The sequence below is a fragment of the Mizuhopecten yessoensis genome, unplaced genomic scaffold (assembly GCF_002113885.1).
Source record: "Mizuhopecten yessoensis strain PY_sf001 unplaced genomic scaffold, ASM211388v2 scaffold2599, whole genome shotgun sequence".
NCBI classification, from domain to species: Eukaryota; Metazoa; Mollusca; class Bivalvia; order Pectinida; family Pectinidae; genus Mizuhopecten; species Mizuhopecten yessoensis.
Window position 1 is genome coordinate 629356 of NW_018404626.1, and position 18151 is coordinate 647506.

Here is an 18151-nt window from a genome sequence, read left to right on the forward strand (position 1 = left end):
TAAAGGGGAAAAGGGAAACAACAGCAACATTGAAAAATAAAATATTAACATTTCTTTTGTACAGACCTGAGATACACAGCAAGAACCATTACACACAAAGGTCTTCCAATCGGAACCGTTCGGGTCTTTTCGTCCAACTGTTTTAGTAATCCGGGACCAATCATGATGTGGAGTCATATTCAAATCATGACGAAACTCCCCGAAAGGTTTCCTATTGACTTCGCCGACTGACGGAACAGCTATGTACACGTACCAGGCAAACACACAAAAACTCTTAGAACCCATGGAATAGTCAAAGGCTAGGTATAAGCCTAGCGATTTGTCAGTTTAATCCCAACTGAAATCATAGACAAGGCGCGCCATAGTTACAGAAAAAAACCATGAAACTTCTCGGGCGTAATTGCAACCAATATTTTATATTATAGACACATCATACCACATCAAGGTAATAAGAAACGGTACATGCAACTACTATTTGTTTGAAATAAACATATTGATGAAAAATAAAGAAATACATTCAGACCTGACTTCGAACTCTTAATAATATAGGATCACCAAATAATGCCCCTTTTACCACCCGATTTCTGGTAATCGAGTTATCAACATTTTTTATTTTTGTTCAAAATGGAATGCAAAAAGTGAATCTTTGTGTTCGTACATAGCTCAAATTATTACCATTTTTTGAGGATATGATGATTTAATGTTTATTTGATCATGCATATGCAAAATGTAGTTCAGCAGCTTGTATTAGAATTAGATTTGATTTTTTTCAGACTTTAGTTTTAGTCGATGGAATCAGACCCATGCGTGACACATCTCTCTGAGAAAACCCCCCAATGAATGTTTTGTTAGAAGATTGTTTTTGATACTAACATAATTGATGCACCTCCTCAATGCTTCCAGTCCTACACTCTGTAACAGAGCTTCAGCACGGAAGCTACAACGTAGGACGTGTGTAAACAATGCTGACAAGTGACCTCAAATTAACTGTAGATCTGGTAAATACAACAATCGCATACGCGGTCCACTTCTAAACACGTCAAAACAAAAAATGGTACGCTTGTCTTACTAACAATGTGGAGCATTCGTCTACACAATGGTAACACAAACTGAACGACAAGGGTGGCACGTGCCTTGGCTGTTTATATGTGTAAACACACATCACCTCACGCGCGATTATGGCAGTACCTACTGAGGGGTCACGTGATACGATGTTCACTCATCAAACTATCGATCAAACCCGAGGACATTTTTATACGATCGCTTTAATCCAGATAGTGATAAAGATCAGCACCGCAACAGATGTCGCTTATCTGATCGTGTATAGACATAAGGCCGACTGTATACCATCGTGTACAGTGTTGCTTTCATATTTTTATAATGAACATTTAAAAGTTAAAACTAACGCACAGTCATTTTGAAATTGACAATTTCGAAATAATTTTCGAAATTCTGAAAAACATGCACTACAGATGTAACATGCATTCTACAACAACGATTATCTGGCTGATTTTCACCTATCGCTCGGCGACATCTGTTGTTATGTATGATATGTATCTATATTTTTTATATCATTCTGAAATAATGATGTTTTAATTACAGACTATAAAAGAAATGCCTGGTTGCGGCAAGTTGGCTGTTTTCATTTCCGGTACTTCAAGTATAAAAAACAAAAATCGGCTACCTATATATCTGTAACATTCCTATATGTCTGCAAAAAGTTTTAATACCTGTGTATTTATAACATTCAAGTTCAGACATATTTATAACATCTGGGTAACAATATGTTCACACAGCATCCAGGTACCCATTATATCTATAACATCCGGGTACCTGCATATTTATAACATTTGAATACCTATGCACAAATGTATTTAAATCATTCTGGTTCCTGCATAATTTAAACATCCGGGTACCGGTATATTTATAACATTCGGGTACCTGCATTATTATAACATCCGGGTACCGGTATATTCATAACATTCGAACATGACATTTTGGTGTATGTATTCACAGAATTTGCATATCTATATATCTATAACATCCGGTTACCTATGTCATCTATAACATCCGGGTATAACATCGTTGAACAAATCATGATCGTCCGTAATTGATGTTTTCTTCAATTCCATGATGCTATTGATCCGATCGCTGTCGTCTACATGTCTCATCTTAAAAAGGAACAAATTGCTCTGAAAATTCAGCAATGAATTTGTCTGCACTCTTCGTTTGCCACAGAATTAATAATATCCGGTTATCTACCTTTATCATATGATATCCGAGTATTTTACGTTATACATCTTTTCGGGCACTTACATTGAAATAAATCCGGGTATCTCTATTGAACATCCGGGTAATTCCATATGTACCTAGATCAGCATTTACTCTCGTTTTTTTTACCGTCGATTCAAAACAAGATTTTAAAAAAATTGTAAAATTCGAAAACTGAAGTTTACAGGTATAGATATACAGACAGCCCGTTTTATATAACTGACACGTCTTTATCACAACAATCCTGTGTAAAAATGCGTTCCGCTCTGAAATAGCAATAGTTGTAAAATATGAAATCGACACTGTGCGTGATACGTACCTGACAGCGATGTGCTTTACGGAACTCTAAAATACTCTCGCACACCGCAAAGTGTTTTGATCGTGCAGCAGAGATGCAGGTCGTGTCCCGATAACTAGCAGTCTCTGTATACTATCCTAGAGAGCCGCCGCCTGCGGATACCAGCATCATGAACTAGCCACTAGTAAGCGAGTTAGCGTATGCAAAATACATTTGTACAATAAATATTCTCCAGGATTACATAACTATACAATTACATATCCATTTAGATGACCATATCGGTACCACAGACTGACCCGTCCATCACCACTCGTTCCGAGCCGTGCATGGACACACATGTTCGCGCTTCCTCTCTGCAGATCTCCTTATGATATTAACGGTCTCAATGTATATAGTGTTATACGTTTGGCGACGAGAAAATCTAACCTTAACGTTGAAGAAATGTATCGGACTGTCAGGGTCCAGCTGTACTTTTCGAATCGTTTACTTAAATGTTAAAATGCATTTTTTTAACAAAATATGGAAATTTGAAAGTAACACATTTTGTTTATTAGTTTTTTTAAACTTTTGTTTTTCTCTGAAATCCTCGTTCTCAGGTACTCTACATGTAGTTCTAGTTTTGAATTTCAGTATTTGAGATATACTGGGTCTAGGTTTTACATTAACATGGCGTTAAGCTAACCAAACTTCATAATTATAACTATGCATGCTTTTTAATAACGACAAAAAGTTATATAAACTTAAATTAGAGAAAAACTTTTATTTTCAGAAACAGCAACAGGTGGTATTTCTGCATACTTTATAGCCTACCTGAAAGTTTCCGTCTGTTGCGTTATCAAGGGTTGAGAAATAATCGAAATTCTAAGGGCGGACTTCAAAATACATGACATGTGCGCAATCTAATGTTTGCTTTTTTTTAAATGAAGCCGACGATAACTAGACCAATACATATTTCAGGTGTGGTCGACAGGTGTTCGTTACTACCTTACCGCCGGTGTCGTAACACTACAGAAAGAGCAGGGAATATCGTCAAGGTCGAAAGTCGACGGTCGCGTCGTTAGATTACGGTAAGACGGCCTATACTGTTAGAACATAAACTTGGTGCACACTTACAGCATAGCTTGACGGCACGTTTATCGTCGAAACACCGAGATAAGCAGTGAACATAAATCAGGTTTTCCGTTTCATCAAATTTCTCTTTGAAAAGTATAACCATTACATTTTGTTAAATGACAGTGAAGACAGTTTGAAGGTTTTATATAGTGTTAACGATTATTGTATGGTTCGCTCTGTTCTAGATCAGTTACCGTTTCACAGTGTTACAGTTTATCGCCAGTGAAAAACACCTGTTATATCGATATATCAGCTATTTCACAGAGTTATAAATTATCAACAGTGAGCGCGAGTGCGACATTCATTGGAATGATTTTATTGCAAGAGAATTTTGTTTTGAGCAATTTCAAGTTATATCTGAACGACGTAATAATAATTATCACAATCTTACTAAGGTTCGAACCTACCAGATTACAGGGTTACGGGTCGTACGTGTTTCCATAACATGCAAAAACACATTATGTATCATATGTTTTAATGAACTATTTCACTACGATCGTGATGTAAACACAAACGGCCGCTTTTTGAGATTATATTTATTTCATTAGAAAACAAATTCTTCAAGTCATTGACAGCTTTTATATTTATAGACGTTCTGCTTAAAGCCCCAAACTATTTATTATGAAAAACGTATTGTTTTATTCCACTTTCGTTGAACTATTTGATAGCCTTTAAAAATAAAACATTTGATTAAATAAAGGGGCTAGCTGATAAAGCACGTGGCAACAGGTGCCAATAGCCGTATACAAAGGCTCTGACTGCAATCTCGGGTCTGTTATAGTAGCGAGTCTTATCCCAGATCTTATATAGCTATTGCCAGAAACAATTTTTTCGTTAACTCCAAGCAATACTTTTTTGAAATAGCTTGGCTGTTCAATAGGCTTTACATACTACAGAAGTTATTACTGTATGAGCACGTGCGCGATTTCTGGTTATGATTTGGCAGGAAAATTCAACATGTTACTCTGTATTATACAACTTACTGGCCGTTATTGTTCTTCCGTAATTGTCGATAACCTTGGATCCAGAGTGAGGGCGATAAAACGGAAATTCAACGTAATTTTATTTCGTATGCTCGAAACGAGCCCATTCAAATATGTTTGCGATTAGTCCATGCCAACTGTAAAAGATCTGATTCGATAGGCCTGCTTTGATGCGTCTGTAAGGCTCAATATCATATTAGCAATATTGATTTATAGAAGTAGGGTGTAGTGTGCAAAGAATAAAATTGAATTTATCTTTTTTAAATGAGTTTGTTTTTAATTTCGTTTGGAACGCACAATTTTTCATGGTTAAAACACATTATGATATGTCCAATTTCATACCGAATTCAAAAGGGGTTTTATAGGTTTTTATGCCTTATTTCCTGCCTATAAGCTCACGGGGAGAGGGGTGAACGTGTTAACACGAAATAAATCTCAGGGTTGTAAAATCAGGTCAAATTGAACATTCCATGCTGTATTGGTTGTTTAGTATTCATATTTGAATATTCTTTATGTAATACTAATCCAAAGTCACGTTTGAATAATTTAAATTATTTTGAGTGTTCGATACCGATCCAGCACTGCTGTTTGAATTTGAAATCAGCAACCTATAGACTTTCAAAGTTAAGTTTCAGAGAAGATATCGGATGTTCCATCGAATAAGCGGGAGTGTGGTGCGATATCGTAGAAAACTGCTGGATATTCATTATAACATAAGTTATGCATCACACATAGGTCAATAGTGGTCAATTTTAATCATTACCTGCCGTGTTAGTTAGTTTATGGCAATAACTTAGTTTACACATTAATTATCAAATGTTCCATCAATATGGAGACGTTCAGTGTAAGCACGGAGGCTATGTAGATATATTAGTAAACGACAAGTCGTGTTGTGTCGACGTCATCATTATTAGGTAGTATCTAATACAGTATTATGAATGCTAACTCGTGTATATGTAGTGGACGACGTGAAACAGCATCACAAGGCATGATAAGGTTTATTACCACGTGACAAGGCACCACTTAACGTGATACAGCACCACAAGCTGTGATGCAACGCCACAACACGTGAAACAACACCTCTTCACGTGACAAAGACCAATACCATGCCACATGGCACAGCGCCCAAAACACATCTTACCACACCTCAACAGGTTATACTGCATCACCACACGTAAGTACCACAACACGTGACAAAGTACCACACAGTGGCAAACAAAACCCCAAGGCGTGGTAAGGGAATATACCACGTAATACAACAACCGAAAGTTATTTTTTCATGGTTCTTCTGAGAGATTGGTTTTGGGTGAAATATAATATTTATGCATTAGGCAGTTAATGATAGCTAAATATCGGGTTTATTGATTAAAAAGTAGTCAAAAAATTAATTTTGCTGTTTATATTAAAATAGAATTCTTTTTTTAAAATAGATTTATCAACAATATACACCATACATTGTTTTCAAAATAAATATGGCAGAAAGAAATTAACACGATAGCGTTAGACCAAATACTTCAGTATCTAAAAACATAACATTCTTATGTCTCATTTCATCATTTCATAAAGAGGGGAAAATTAAAAAAGAAATACATTTTGTAAGTATAAAACGTTAAAACTAGACATTAGAATGTTACGTGTTCAGAGACTAAGTATTCGGTCTACATTACTGTCAGAATAATAATGCATGACATATCTTATAGAGTAAGACGCATTATCGACATCAGTTTATTCTGCTGCCATGCATCGCACAAATTCCGTGTGAACAAAACCGTTTAACAACGCACAACCGGATTTTTTTTAATGTCAGATTTCATTACATGTAATTTAAAAGTACATAATTATGTAAATAACGAATTCGATAGCATTATGTAAATAACGAATTCAATAGCATTATGTAAATGAAATATTAAAACGGGCTGTAAACAATATATAAGTATGTGTCTGGTTTTGCTTCTGTATCGCGAATTAATGCATTTTTAACGCTTGTTTTTGTATAATTTATTTATTTTGGTGTATTATTGAACGTGTTGAGTATCAATACGGTCACGTGACAGCGGGTATATCAGTGCAAATATATAAATCCAAACTCCGTGAACCGGATGCTAGAATATAACAATAACATGTTCTTTAAGGTGAAAGGGTTATCAATTTAATTGATTAATTGTAATTAGTTATAATATATTGCATGTATTTTGTAAATATGACTTATTAAAAACACGGATATACTGTCACTGGTTTGTAATAAACGGTTATACTATTGGATCAGATGTGTTTCTGTGCAAACTACGAACTCCGGTGTCCAAAGTGTGAAAGCACTGACTCAGTCATTTTGATAAATGAAATGTACATGTATAACTTTTTATAAAACATTTCCGAGGATATAAAAATAAATAGTTTCTAACTTATTCTCCTGCATTTCGAATATATCGAGTCACTGGTAGATGTATTTTATTGTATTACCGAGCCTACACGTCTACATGGCCCCACTATCGCTGTATACTCGTCAGCAGACATACAACTAAATAAAAGGAATCGACATTTCAGAAGTCAATGCAGAATATTAAAATGGTCTAGCTATATGAAATATGATGTCGGTGTCGTTTCCCAGACAGCTACACATCTAGCGGGTGACTCAGTGTAGCACGGCCACGTGTGGAAGACGAACATTTCACACTTACTGGTGCCTTAACACCATGCAATTAGTATCAGAGTTATCAATATGTACATGTTCCACCTGTATAAATTAATGACTGTATCTCCTGGGAGACTCATGACAACAAACCTGTAGTTACGGAATTGACGAACCTAGAGATAGATCCAATCAATTAAAACAGTTCATGTAACAGACACATCCACTGTTTATTACTAGGATAAATGACCAAAACATTGAACCAGAGACAACGGGCACTGACCGACAGTGACCGGTCCGGGTAGAATTTCTACAGGTATACAAGAACAATAGGAACACAAGCCGTGATATCCTACAGTTCCTCCAGCAAAATCAACCAGGGTCAATGTCAGTATGTTCATCTGTATTGTTTTGAGTAAGAGCTTCGTAGGAAAATTAAGACTCAGATTAAAAATTTCGCTGACACATTATTTCCGACAAAGCATATAAAACGTTGACCAGTGATCAGAACAACTGTCTCCTATCGTGCTGAGTTGTACACAAAAGCAATAATGTTCACGTCAAAATGTTTAAAAAAAAAGTTACCAATAAAAGTTGTCAAGGTGAGGTTTAACAAAACAACACATAAAGGATGTCAAAGTGAAGTTAAAACAAAACAACACGTAAAAGTTGTCAAGGCGAAGTTAAAACAAAACAACACATAACGGATGTCATTGTAAAGTTAAAACAAAACAACACACAAAGGAGGTCAAAGTGAAGTTAAAACAAAACAACACGTAAAGGGTGTCAAGGTGAAGTTAAAACAAAACAACACATAACGGATGTCACTGTAAAGTTAAAACAAAACAACACACAAAGGATAAACAACACACAAACGATGTAAATGTGAAGTTAAAACAAAACAACACATAAAGGGTGTCAATGTGAAGTTAAACAAAACAACACACAAAGTATGTCAATGTAAATTTAAAACAAAACAACACATAAAGGGTGTCAATGTGAAGTTAAACAAAACAACACACAAAGTATGTCAATGTAAATTTAAAACAAAACAACACATAAAGGGTGTCAATGTGAAGTTAAACAAAACAACACACAAAGTATGTCAATGTAAATTTAAAACAAAACAACACACCAAGGATGTCAAAGAAAATTTAAAACAAAACAACACACAAAGGATGGCAAAGTGAAGTTAAAACAAAACAACACACAAAGGATAAACAACACACAAACGATGTAAATGTGAAGTTAAAACAAAACAACACATAAAGGGTGTCAATGTGAAGTTAAACAAAACAACACACAAAGTATGTCAATGTAAATTTAAAACAAAACAACAAACAAAGGATGTCAATGTAAAGTTAAAACAAAACAATACACAAAGGCTGTCAATGTAAAGTTAAAACAAAACAACACAAAAAGGATGTCAATGTGAAGTTAAAACAAAACAACCCACAAAGGATGTCAATGTGAGGTTAAAACAAAACAACACATAAAGGATGTTAAAGTGAAGTTAAAACAAAACAACACACAGAGGATGTCAATGTAAATTTAAAACAAAAAAACACACAAAGGATGTCAATGTAAATTTAAGACAAAACAACACACAAAGGATGTCAATGTAAAGTTAAAACAAAACAAAACACAAAGGATGTCAATGTAAATTTAAAACAAAAAAACACACAAAGGATGTCAATGTAAATTTAAAACAAAAAAACACACAAAGGATGTCAAAGTAAATTTAAAACAAAACAACACACAAAGAATGTCAATGTAAATTTAAAACAAAACAACAAACAAAGGATGTCAATGTAAAGTTAAAACAAACCAATACACAAAGGATGTCAATGTAAAGTTAAACAAAACCACAAACAAAGGATGTCAATGTGAAGTTAAACAAAATAACACACAAAGGATGTCAATGTGAAGTTAAAACAATACAACACAACACACAAAGAATGTCAAAGTTAAGCAAACCAACACACAAAGGATGTCAATGTGAAGTTTAAACAAAACAAAACAACACACAAATAATGTCAATGTGAAGTTAAAACAAAACAACCCACAAAGGATGTCAATGTGAGGTTAAAACAAAACAACACACAAAGGATGTAAATGAAAATTTAAAACAAAACAACACACAAAGGATGTCATCAATGTGAAGTTAAACAAAACAACACACAAAGGATGTCATTGTAAAGTTAAAACAAAACAATACACAAAGGCTGTCAATGTAAAGTTAAAACAAAACAACACAAAAAGGATGTCAATGTGAAGTTAAAACAAAACAACCCACAAAGGATGTCAATGTGAGGTTAAAACAAAACAACACACAAAGGATGTCATTGTAAAGTTAAAACAAAACAATACACAAAGGATGTCAATGTAAAGTTAAACAAAACCACAAACAAAGGATGTCAATGTGAAGTTAAACAAAACAACACACAAAGTATGTCAATGTAAATTTAAAACAAAACAACACACCAAGGATGTCAAAGAAAATTTAAAACAAAACAACACACAAAGGATGTCAAAGTAAATTTAAAACAAAACAACACACAAAGGAGGTCAATGTGAAGTTAAAACAAAACAACACATAAAGGATGTCAAAGTGAAGTTAAAACAAAACAACACGTAAAGGTTGTCAAGGTGAAGTTAAAACAAAACAACACATAACGGATGTCAAAGTGAAGTTAAAACAAAACAACACACAAAGGTTGTCAAGGTGAAGTTAAAACAAAACAACACACAAAGGATGTCAAGGTGAAGTTAAAACAAAACAACACATAACGGATGTCATTGTAAAGTTAAAACAAAACAACACACAAAGGATGTCAAAGTGAAGTTAAAACAAAACAACACGTAAAGGTTGTCAAGGTGAAGTTAAAACAAAACAACACACAAAGGATGTCAAAGTGAAGTTAAGCAAAACAACACACAAAGGATGTCAATGTGAAGTTAAAACAATACAACACAACACACAAAGAATGTCAATTAGAAGTTAAATCAAACAACACATAAAGGATAAAGGATGTCATTGTGAAGTTAAAACAAAACAATACACAAAGGATGTCAATGTAAAGTTAAAACAAAACAATATACAAAGGATTTCAATGTAAAGTTAAAACAAAACAACACACAAAGGATGTCAAAGGGAAGTTAAGCAAAACAACACACAAAGGATGTCAATGTGAAGGTAAAACAATACAACACAACACACAAAGAATGTCAATTAGAAGTTAAATCAAACAACACATAAAGGATAAAGGATGTCATTGTGAAGTTAAAACAAAACAATACACAAAGGATGTCAATGTGAAGTTAAACAAAGCAACACACAAAGGATGTCAATGTGAAGTTAAGCAAAACAACACATAGCGGATGTCAAGGTGAAATTAAAACAAAACAACACATAAAGGATGTCAAAGTGAAGTTAAAACAAAACAACACATAGCGGATGTCAAGGTGAAATTAAAACAAAACAACACATAAAGGATGTCAATGTAAAGATAGAACAAAACAATAAACAAAGGATGTCAATGTAAAGTTAAAACAAAACAACACACAAAGGATGTCAAAGGGAAGTTAAGCAAAACAACACACAAAGGATGTCAATGTGAAGTTTAAACAAAACAACACACAAAGGATGTAATTGTAAAGTTAAAACAAAACAATACACAAAGGATTTCAATGTAAAGTTAAAACAAAACAACACACAAAGGATGTCAATATGAAGTTAAAAAAACAAAAAACAAAACCACAAAGGATGTCAAATACACAATGGATGTCAATGTAAAGTTAAAACAAAACAACACACAAAGGATGTCAAGGGGAAGTTAAAACAAAACAACACATAACGGATGTCAAGGTGAAATTAAAACAAAACAACACATAAAGGATGTCAAGGTTAAATTAAAACAAAACAATACACAAGGGATGTCAATGTGAAGTTAAAACAAAACAACACACAAATAATGTCAATGTGAAGTTAAAACAAAACAACACGTAAAGGATGTCAATGTAAAGTTAAAACAACACAATACACAATGGATGTCAATGTAAAGTTAAAACAAAACAACACACAAAGGATGTCATTGTAAAGTTAAAACAAAACAACACACAAACGATGTCAATGTGAAGTTAAAACAAAACAAGACACATAGGATGTCAATGTGAAGTTAAGCAAAACAACACACAAAGGATGCCAATGTGAAGTTTAAACAAAACAACACACAAAGGTTGTCAAGGTGAAGTTAAAACAAAACAACGCAAACCAATACACAAAGGATGTCAATGTAAAGTTAAAACAAAACAACACACAAAGGATGTCAATGTGAAGTTAAAACAAAACAACACATAAAGGATATCAATCTGAAGTTAAAACAAAACAATACACATAGGATGTCAATGTGAAGTTAAAACAAAACAACACACAAAGGATGTCAATGAAAAGTTAAAACAAAACAACACATAAAGGATGTTAAAGTGAAGTTAAAACAAAACAACACACAAAGGATGTCAATGTAAAATTAAAACAAAACAACACATAAAGGATGTCAAGGTGAAGTTAAGCAAAACAACACACAAAGGATGTCAATGTGAAGTAAAAACAAAACAACACACACAAAACAACACACAAAGGATGTCAATGTGAGGTTAAAACAACACAACACATAAAGAATGTCAATGTGAAGTAAAAACAATGTGAAGTTAAAACAAAACAATACACATAGGATGTCAATGTGAAGTTAAAACAAAACAAAACAACACACAAATAATGTCAATTAGAAGTTAAATCAAGGATGTCAATGTGAAGTTAAAACAAAACAAAACAACACACAAATAATGTCAATTAGAAGTTAAATCAAGGATGTCAATGTGAAGTTAAAACAAAACAAAACAACACACAAATAATGTCAATTAGAAGTTAAATCAAGGATGTCAATGTGAAGTTAAAACAAAACAACACACAAAGGATGTCAATGTAAAGTTAAAACAAAACAACACATAAAGGATGTCAAATAGAAGTTAAAACAAAACAACACACAATGGTTGTCAAGGTGAAGTTAAAACAAAACAACACATAACGGATGTCAAGGTGAAATTAAAACAAAACAACACATAAAGGATGTCAAAGTGAAGTTAAAACAAAACAACACATAGCGGATGTCAAGGTGAAATTAAAACAAAACAACACATAAAGGATGTCAAGGTGAAGTTAAGCAAAACAACACATAAAGATGCCAATATGAAGTTAAAACAAAACAACACATTTAGAATGCCAAGGTGAAATTAAAACAAAACAACACACAAAGTATGTCAATATAAAGTTAAAACAAAACAACACACAAAGGATGTCAATGTGAGGTTAAAACAACACAACACACAAAGGATGTCAATGTGAAGTTAAAACAAAACAACACACAAAGGATGTCAATGTGAAGTTAAAACAATACAACACATAAAGAATGTCAATATGAAGTAAAAACAAAACAACACACAAAGGATGTCAATGTGAGGTTAAAACAATACAACACAACACACAAAGGATGGCAATGTGAAGTTAAAACAAAACAAAACATAAAGATGCCAATATGAAGTTAAAACAAAACAAAACATAAAGATGCCAATATGAAGTTAAAACAAAACAATACACATAGGATGTCAATGTAAAGTTAAAACAAAACAACACACAAAGGATGTCAATGTGAAGTTAAAACAAAACAATACACAAATAATGTCAAATAGAAGTTAAAACAAACAAAACAAAAACACACAAAGGATGTCAATGTGAAGTTAAAACAAATCAACACACAAAGGATGTCAACGTGAAGTTAAGCAAAACAACACACAAAGGATGTCAATGTGAAGTTAAGCAAAACAACACATAAATGATGTCAAATAGAAGTTAAAAAAACAAAAAACAAAACCACAAAGGATGTCAAAAAGGGTTAAAACAAAACAACACACAAAGGATGTCAATGTGAAGTTAAAACAAAACAACACACAAAGGATGTTAGAGTGAAGTAAAAACAATACAACACATAAAGAATGTCAATGTGAAGTAAAAACAAAACAACACACAAAGGATGTCAATATGAAGTTAAAAAAACAAAAAACAAAACCACAAAGGATGTCAAAAAGGGTTAAAACAAAACAACACACAAAGGATGTCAATGTGAATAAAAAACAAAACAACACACAAAGGATGTCAATGTGAGGTTAAAACAACACAACACATAAAGAATGTCAATGTGAAGTAAAAACAAAACAACACACACAGGATGTCAATGTGAGGTTAAATCAAAAACAACACATAAAGGATGTCAATGTGAAGTTAAAACAAAACAACACACAAAGGATGTCAATGTGAAGTTTAAACAAAACAAAACAACACACAAATAATGTCAATTAGAAGTTAAATCAAACAACACATAAAGGATGTCAATGTGAAGTTAAAACAAAACAACACACAAAGGATGTCAATGTGAAGTTAAACAAAAAAACACACAAAGGATGTCAATATGAAGTTAAACAAAACAAAACAACACACAAAGGATGTCAATGTGAAGTTAAAACAAAACAACACATAAAGGATGTCAATGTGAAGTAAAACAAAACAACACACAAAGGATGTCAATGTGAAGTTAAAACAAAACAACACATAAAGGATGTTAAAGTGAAGTTAAAACAAAACAACACACAAAGGATGTCAATGTAAAGTTAAAACAATACAATACATAAAGGATGTCTACGTGAAGTAAAAATAAAACAACACATAAAGGATGTTAAAGTGAAGTTAAAACAAAACAACACGCAAAGGATGTCAATGTAAAGTTAAAACAATACAATACATAAAGGATGTCAATGTGAAGTTAAACAAAACAACACACAACGGATGTGAATGTGAAGTTAAACAAAACAACACACAACGGATGTGAATGTGAAGTTAAACAAAACAACACACAAAGGAAGTTAAATCAAACAACACACAAAGGATGTCAATGTAAAGTTAAAACAATGCAATACATAAAGGATGTCAATGTGAAGTAAAACAAAACAACACACAAAGGATGCACAAAGGATGTCAATGTGAAGTAAAAACAAAACAACACACAAAGGATGTCAATGTGAAGTAAAAACAAAACAACACACAAAGGATGTCAATGTGAAGTTAAAACAAAACAACACATGAAGGATGTTAAAGTGAAGTTAAAACAAAACAACACACAAAAGATGTCAATGTAAAGTTAAAACAAAACAATACATAAAGGATGTCAATGTGTGGTTAAAACAATACAACACACAAGGGATGTCAAAGTGAATTAAAAACAAAACAACACACAAAGGATGTCAATGTGAGGTTAAATCAAACAACACATAAAGGATGTCAATGTGAAGTTAAAACAAAACAAAACATAAAGGATGTCAATGTGAAGTTAAAACAAAACAAAACAACACACAAATAATGTCAATTAGAAGTTAAATCAAACAACACACAAACGATGTCAATGTGAAGTTTAAACAATACAACACACAATGGATGTCAAAATGAAGTTAAACAAAACAACACACAACGGATGTGAATGTGAAGTTAAACAAAACAACACACAAAGGATGTCAATGTGAAGTTAAACAAAACAACACACAAAGGATGTTAATGTGAAGTTAAAACAAAACAACACACAAATAATGTCAATTAGAAGTTAAATCAAACAACACACAAACGATGTCAATGAGAAGTTTAAACATTACAAAACACAAAGGATGTCAAATAGGGTTAAAACAAAACAACACACAAAGGATGTCTGTGTGAAGTAAAAACAAAACTACACATAAAGGATGTCAATGTGAAGTAAAAACAAAACAACACACAAAGGATGTCAAAGTGAAGTTAAAACAAAACAAAACATAAAGGACGTCAAATAGAAGTTAAAACAAAACAAAACATAAAGGATGTCAATGTGAAGTTAAAACAAAACAAAACATAAAGGATGTCAATGTGAAGTTTAAACAAAACAACACATAAAGATGCCAATATGAAGTTAAAACAAAACAAAACATAAAGGATGTCAATATGAAGTTAAAACAAAACAAAACATAAAGATGCCAATATGAAGTTAAAACAAAACAACACACAAAGGATGTCAATGTGAAGTTTAAACAAAACAACACATAAAGATGCCAATATGAAGTTAAAACAAAACAAAACAACACACAAATAATGTCAATTAGAAGTTAAATCAAACAACACATAAAGGATGTCAATGTGAAATAAAAACAAAACAACACAGAAAGGATGTCAATGTGAGGTTAAAACAACACAACACACAAATAATGTCAATTAGAAGTTAAATCAAACTATACATAAAGGATGTCAATGTGAGGTTAAAACAAAACAACACACAAAGGATGTCAAGGTAAAAACAAACCACACGAATTCGGTACAAGATGGGGTCAAAACAAAGACAAAAAAAGACAAAAAAAAATTCAAGGTGAAATTGAAACGGAACAATTCATCGACGGCAACAAACCTTTGACCAATGAAATATCGACATCGTTAACATGCGTTTAATTTGACAGTGACACTTCTACTAAATAGAAATTTAGGAAACGAAAGAATACCAAATTAAATGTTGTACATTTTGTATTGATGCAGTAGCATGACGACACATGTTATAACGACAATGTTATATTGTACAGTATTGGGAATCGAGCAAGCAGCAACCACAAAACCAGACTCGTCCAGGTACGGCGGCTGACATAGCCAAGGTACGACTAGTGACAGAATGTTTGTTACATTGTTACCTGTAGAACACCTGTTTATTACCTGGACATCACCTGCATAACAGGTACCGCGGCTGACATTGTGACAGAATGTTTGTTCCAAAATTTAATTAACTGTAGAACACCTGTTTATAACCTGGACATCACCTGTATAACAGGTACGGCGGATGCCATTGTGACAGAATGTTTATTAACTGTAGAACACCTGTTTATTACCTTGACATCACCTGTAGAACAGGTACGGTATAATATTACCTGGTGTAATATCTGTGTAGGATATGTATAAATAACACTAGTTGCTGTTAATACTTGTCTGCGACACATGCCAAGGTCGTGAATCCGTCACTCCCTAAGCTCTATAGAACCTTCATGGTAACAACGCCGACTTTGTGGACACTCCTGGCAATTAAAATAAACGGCTCGATATCTAAGGCTGTGACTTAAACAGAAGGCCTAGTTCGATTTGCTGTCTATGTATTTTGTCAGTGATAGTACGAAAACAGAAAAACAGTCAGGCGACATTATTGACAAGTATTTCTATTTTTGTCTAAATGTACAATTAAATAGGACGCGAGAATCCAGATAAGCGGGTCCATTTTCAGCGTTAATGAGAAATTAATATCCCGCACTCTTCTGTGATCAATTAAACACATACACCATTAGCGAAATAAATGTAGGTGCCATTCAATAGACTACGAGGAAATTGATCGCATCTACTTTGTCAATACAAGAATTTCAATACTAAACAAAGAAAAGCAATTCTTACCTTGTCATACACGAACTTTCATCCCCATTTCCTTATTTCCATATGGATTTTCTCCTTTGGGTATATCATAATTCCCGTGTGGTATAATTTTTCCTTTTTTTCAGATATAGACATGTAACTGTATTATAACAAGAAGAAAACTTTGGAAGTCCTCTTCCCGAAGTACTCACACCGTGGACTATTTCTAACACTGTGAGGCTAGCATCCCTTTCCGAGTTAAGACTCGAATCACATCAGTATTAAGCCAATTTGTTCCCAACAAGATTTACTTGTAATGTTTACTGATCATACTACGTATCTCAATCACGGAGTTCCGGGAGCCTGGCGCGCCTCTCCGGTCCTGTCGCCTGGCTGTAGCACTCTTAGTTTTCTCCGACACAGCGCGAGCAGCTAAGACTAGTATGGAGGCCCAACACTCACGGACGCCGACACGTGGAATGCTGCCGGGGCCACTTGTTCACAGTGGACTATCGCAGCGTACGGAAAGGAGGGATGGGTTTGTCCGGTAATGAGCGTGTGGCTGGGCCGTACTGTCCAACTGACAGCTGCCTGTATCCAGAGCGTGTCATAGCAGGTACCCGACTTACAGCAGGGGCGATCAATACCACCAGGTACGGGCCTTCTTATAATTGTTTACGTCAAAATACCAATTTCAGGCCTTATTTGGCTTCCGTCATTCAAGTCGTGTTGAAGATGCTTCTCCGGAAGCGGCATCCATTGACATCTGAAACATCACAGGAAAGAGGGAGACAAAAATATAACAAGAAGCCAAGTAGGCGATCTCTATTTGATATTTAATACTTTTGAGACTTTTCTGAAATCATCACAACGCTTTATATAACAAAAAACAGAGGGCTTAAAAAAACAGAGGGCTAAAAAAACAGAGGGCTAAAAAAGTGTAAAGTATGCCGAGTATTTACAGCCCAACATGACACGAAAAGCTATGAAAACAGGAATCTACGGCCCAAAATGACATCAGGAGCAGTGAAAACAGTCAATTCAAAAAGAGACACCAACAACAAAAAATGTCAAAAGCCGTGAAAACAGTTACAAGGAGTCGTTTAGTTTAAACAGTATTTTTATTCAATATATGGCAGTGACAAAATAATACAAAATCAACAAAGAGGATTCGAAAACAAGTACAAGTACTTATATTAATTCGTCTCCTTATTAATAAACCCGGCAGTAGGACGGCACTGTTACATATATTTTGATAGTATAACAGACAAAGAGAAGAAGAAGAAATCAGGGGGGAGGTTGGAAGGGGTGCATCAGGAAAAGAAAGAAAGTGGTTATGAAGAGAA

At 33.7% G+C, this 18151-nt stretch overlaps 1 protein-coding gene across 2 annotated transcripts in view; it reads right to left on the reverse strand.

Moving 5' to 3' along the window:
- LOC110446179 (sex peptide receptor-like) overlaps positions 1-17538 on the reverse strand; it is an 88606-nt gene extending 71068 nt beyond the window's left edge. Inside the window, exon 1 of one of the 2 annotated variants that reach the window (XM_021491200.1) lies at positions 16848-17538. The gene's annotated coding sequence lies outside the window, so the exon portion shown is untranslated. Of the gene's footprint in view, positions 1-2590; positions 2650-16847 lie in introns of those variants that run through there. The other variant, XM_021491201.1, reaches the window with a different exon arrangement.
- Between the last annotated feature and the right edge of the window lie 613 nt (positions 17539-18151).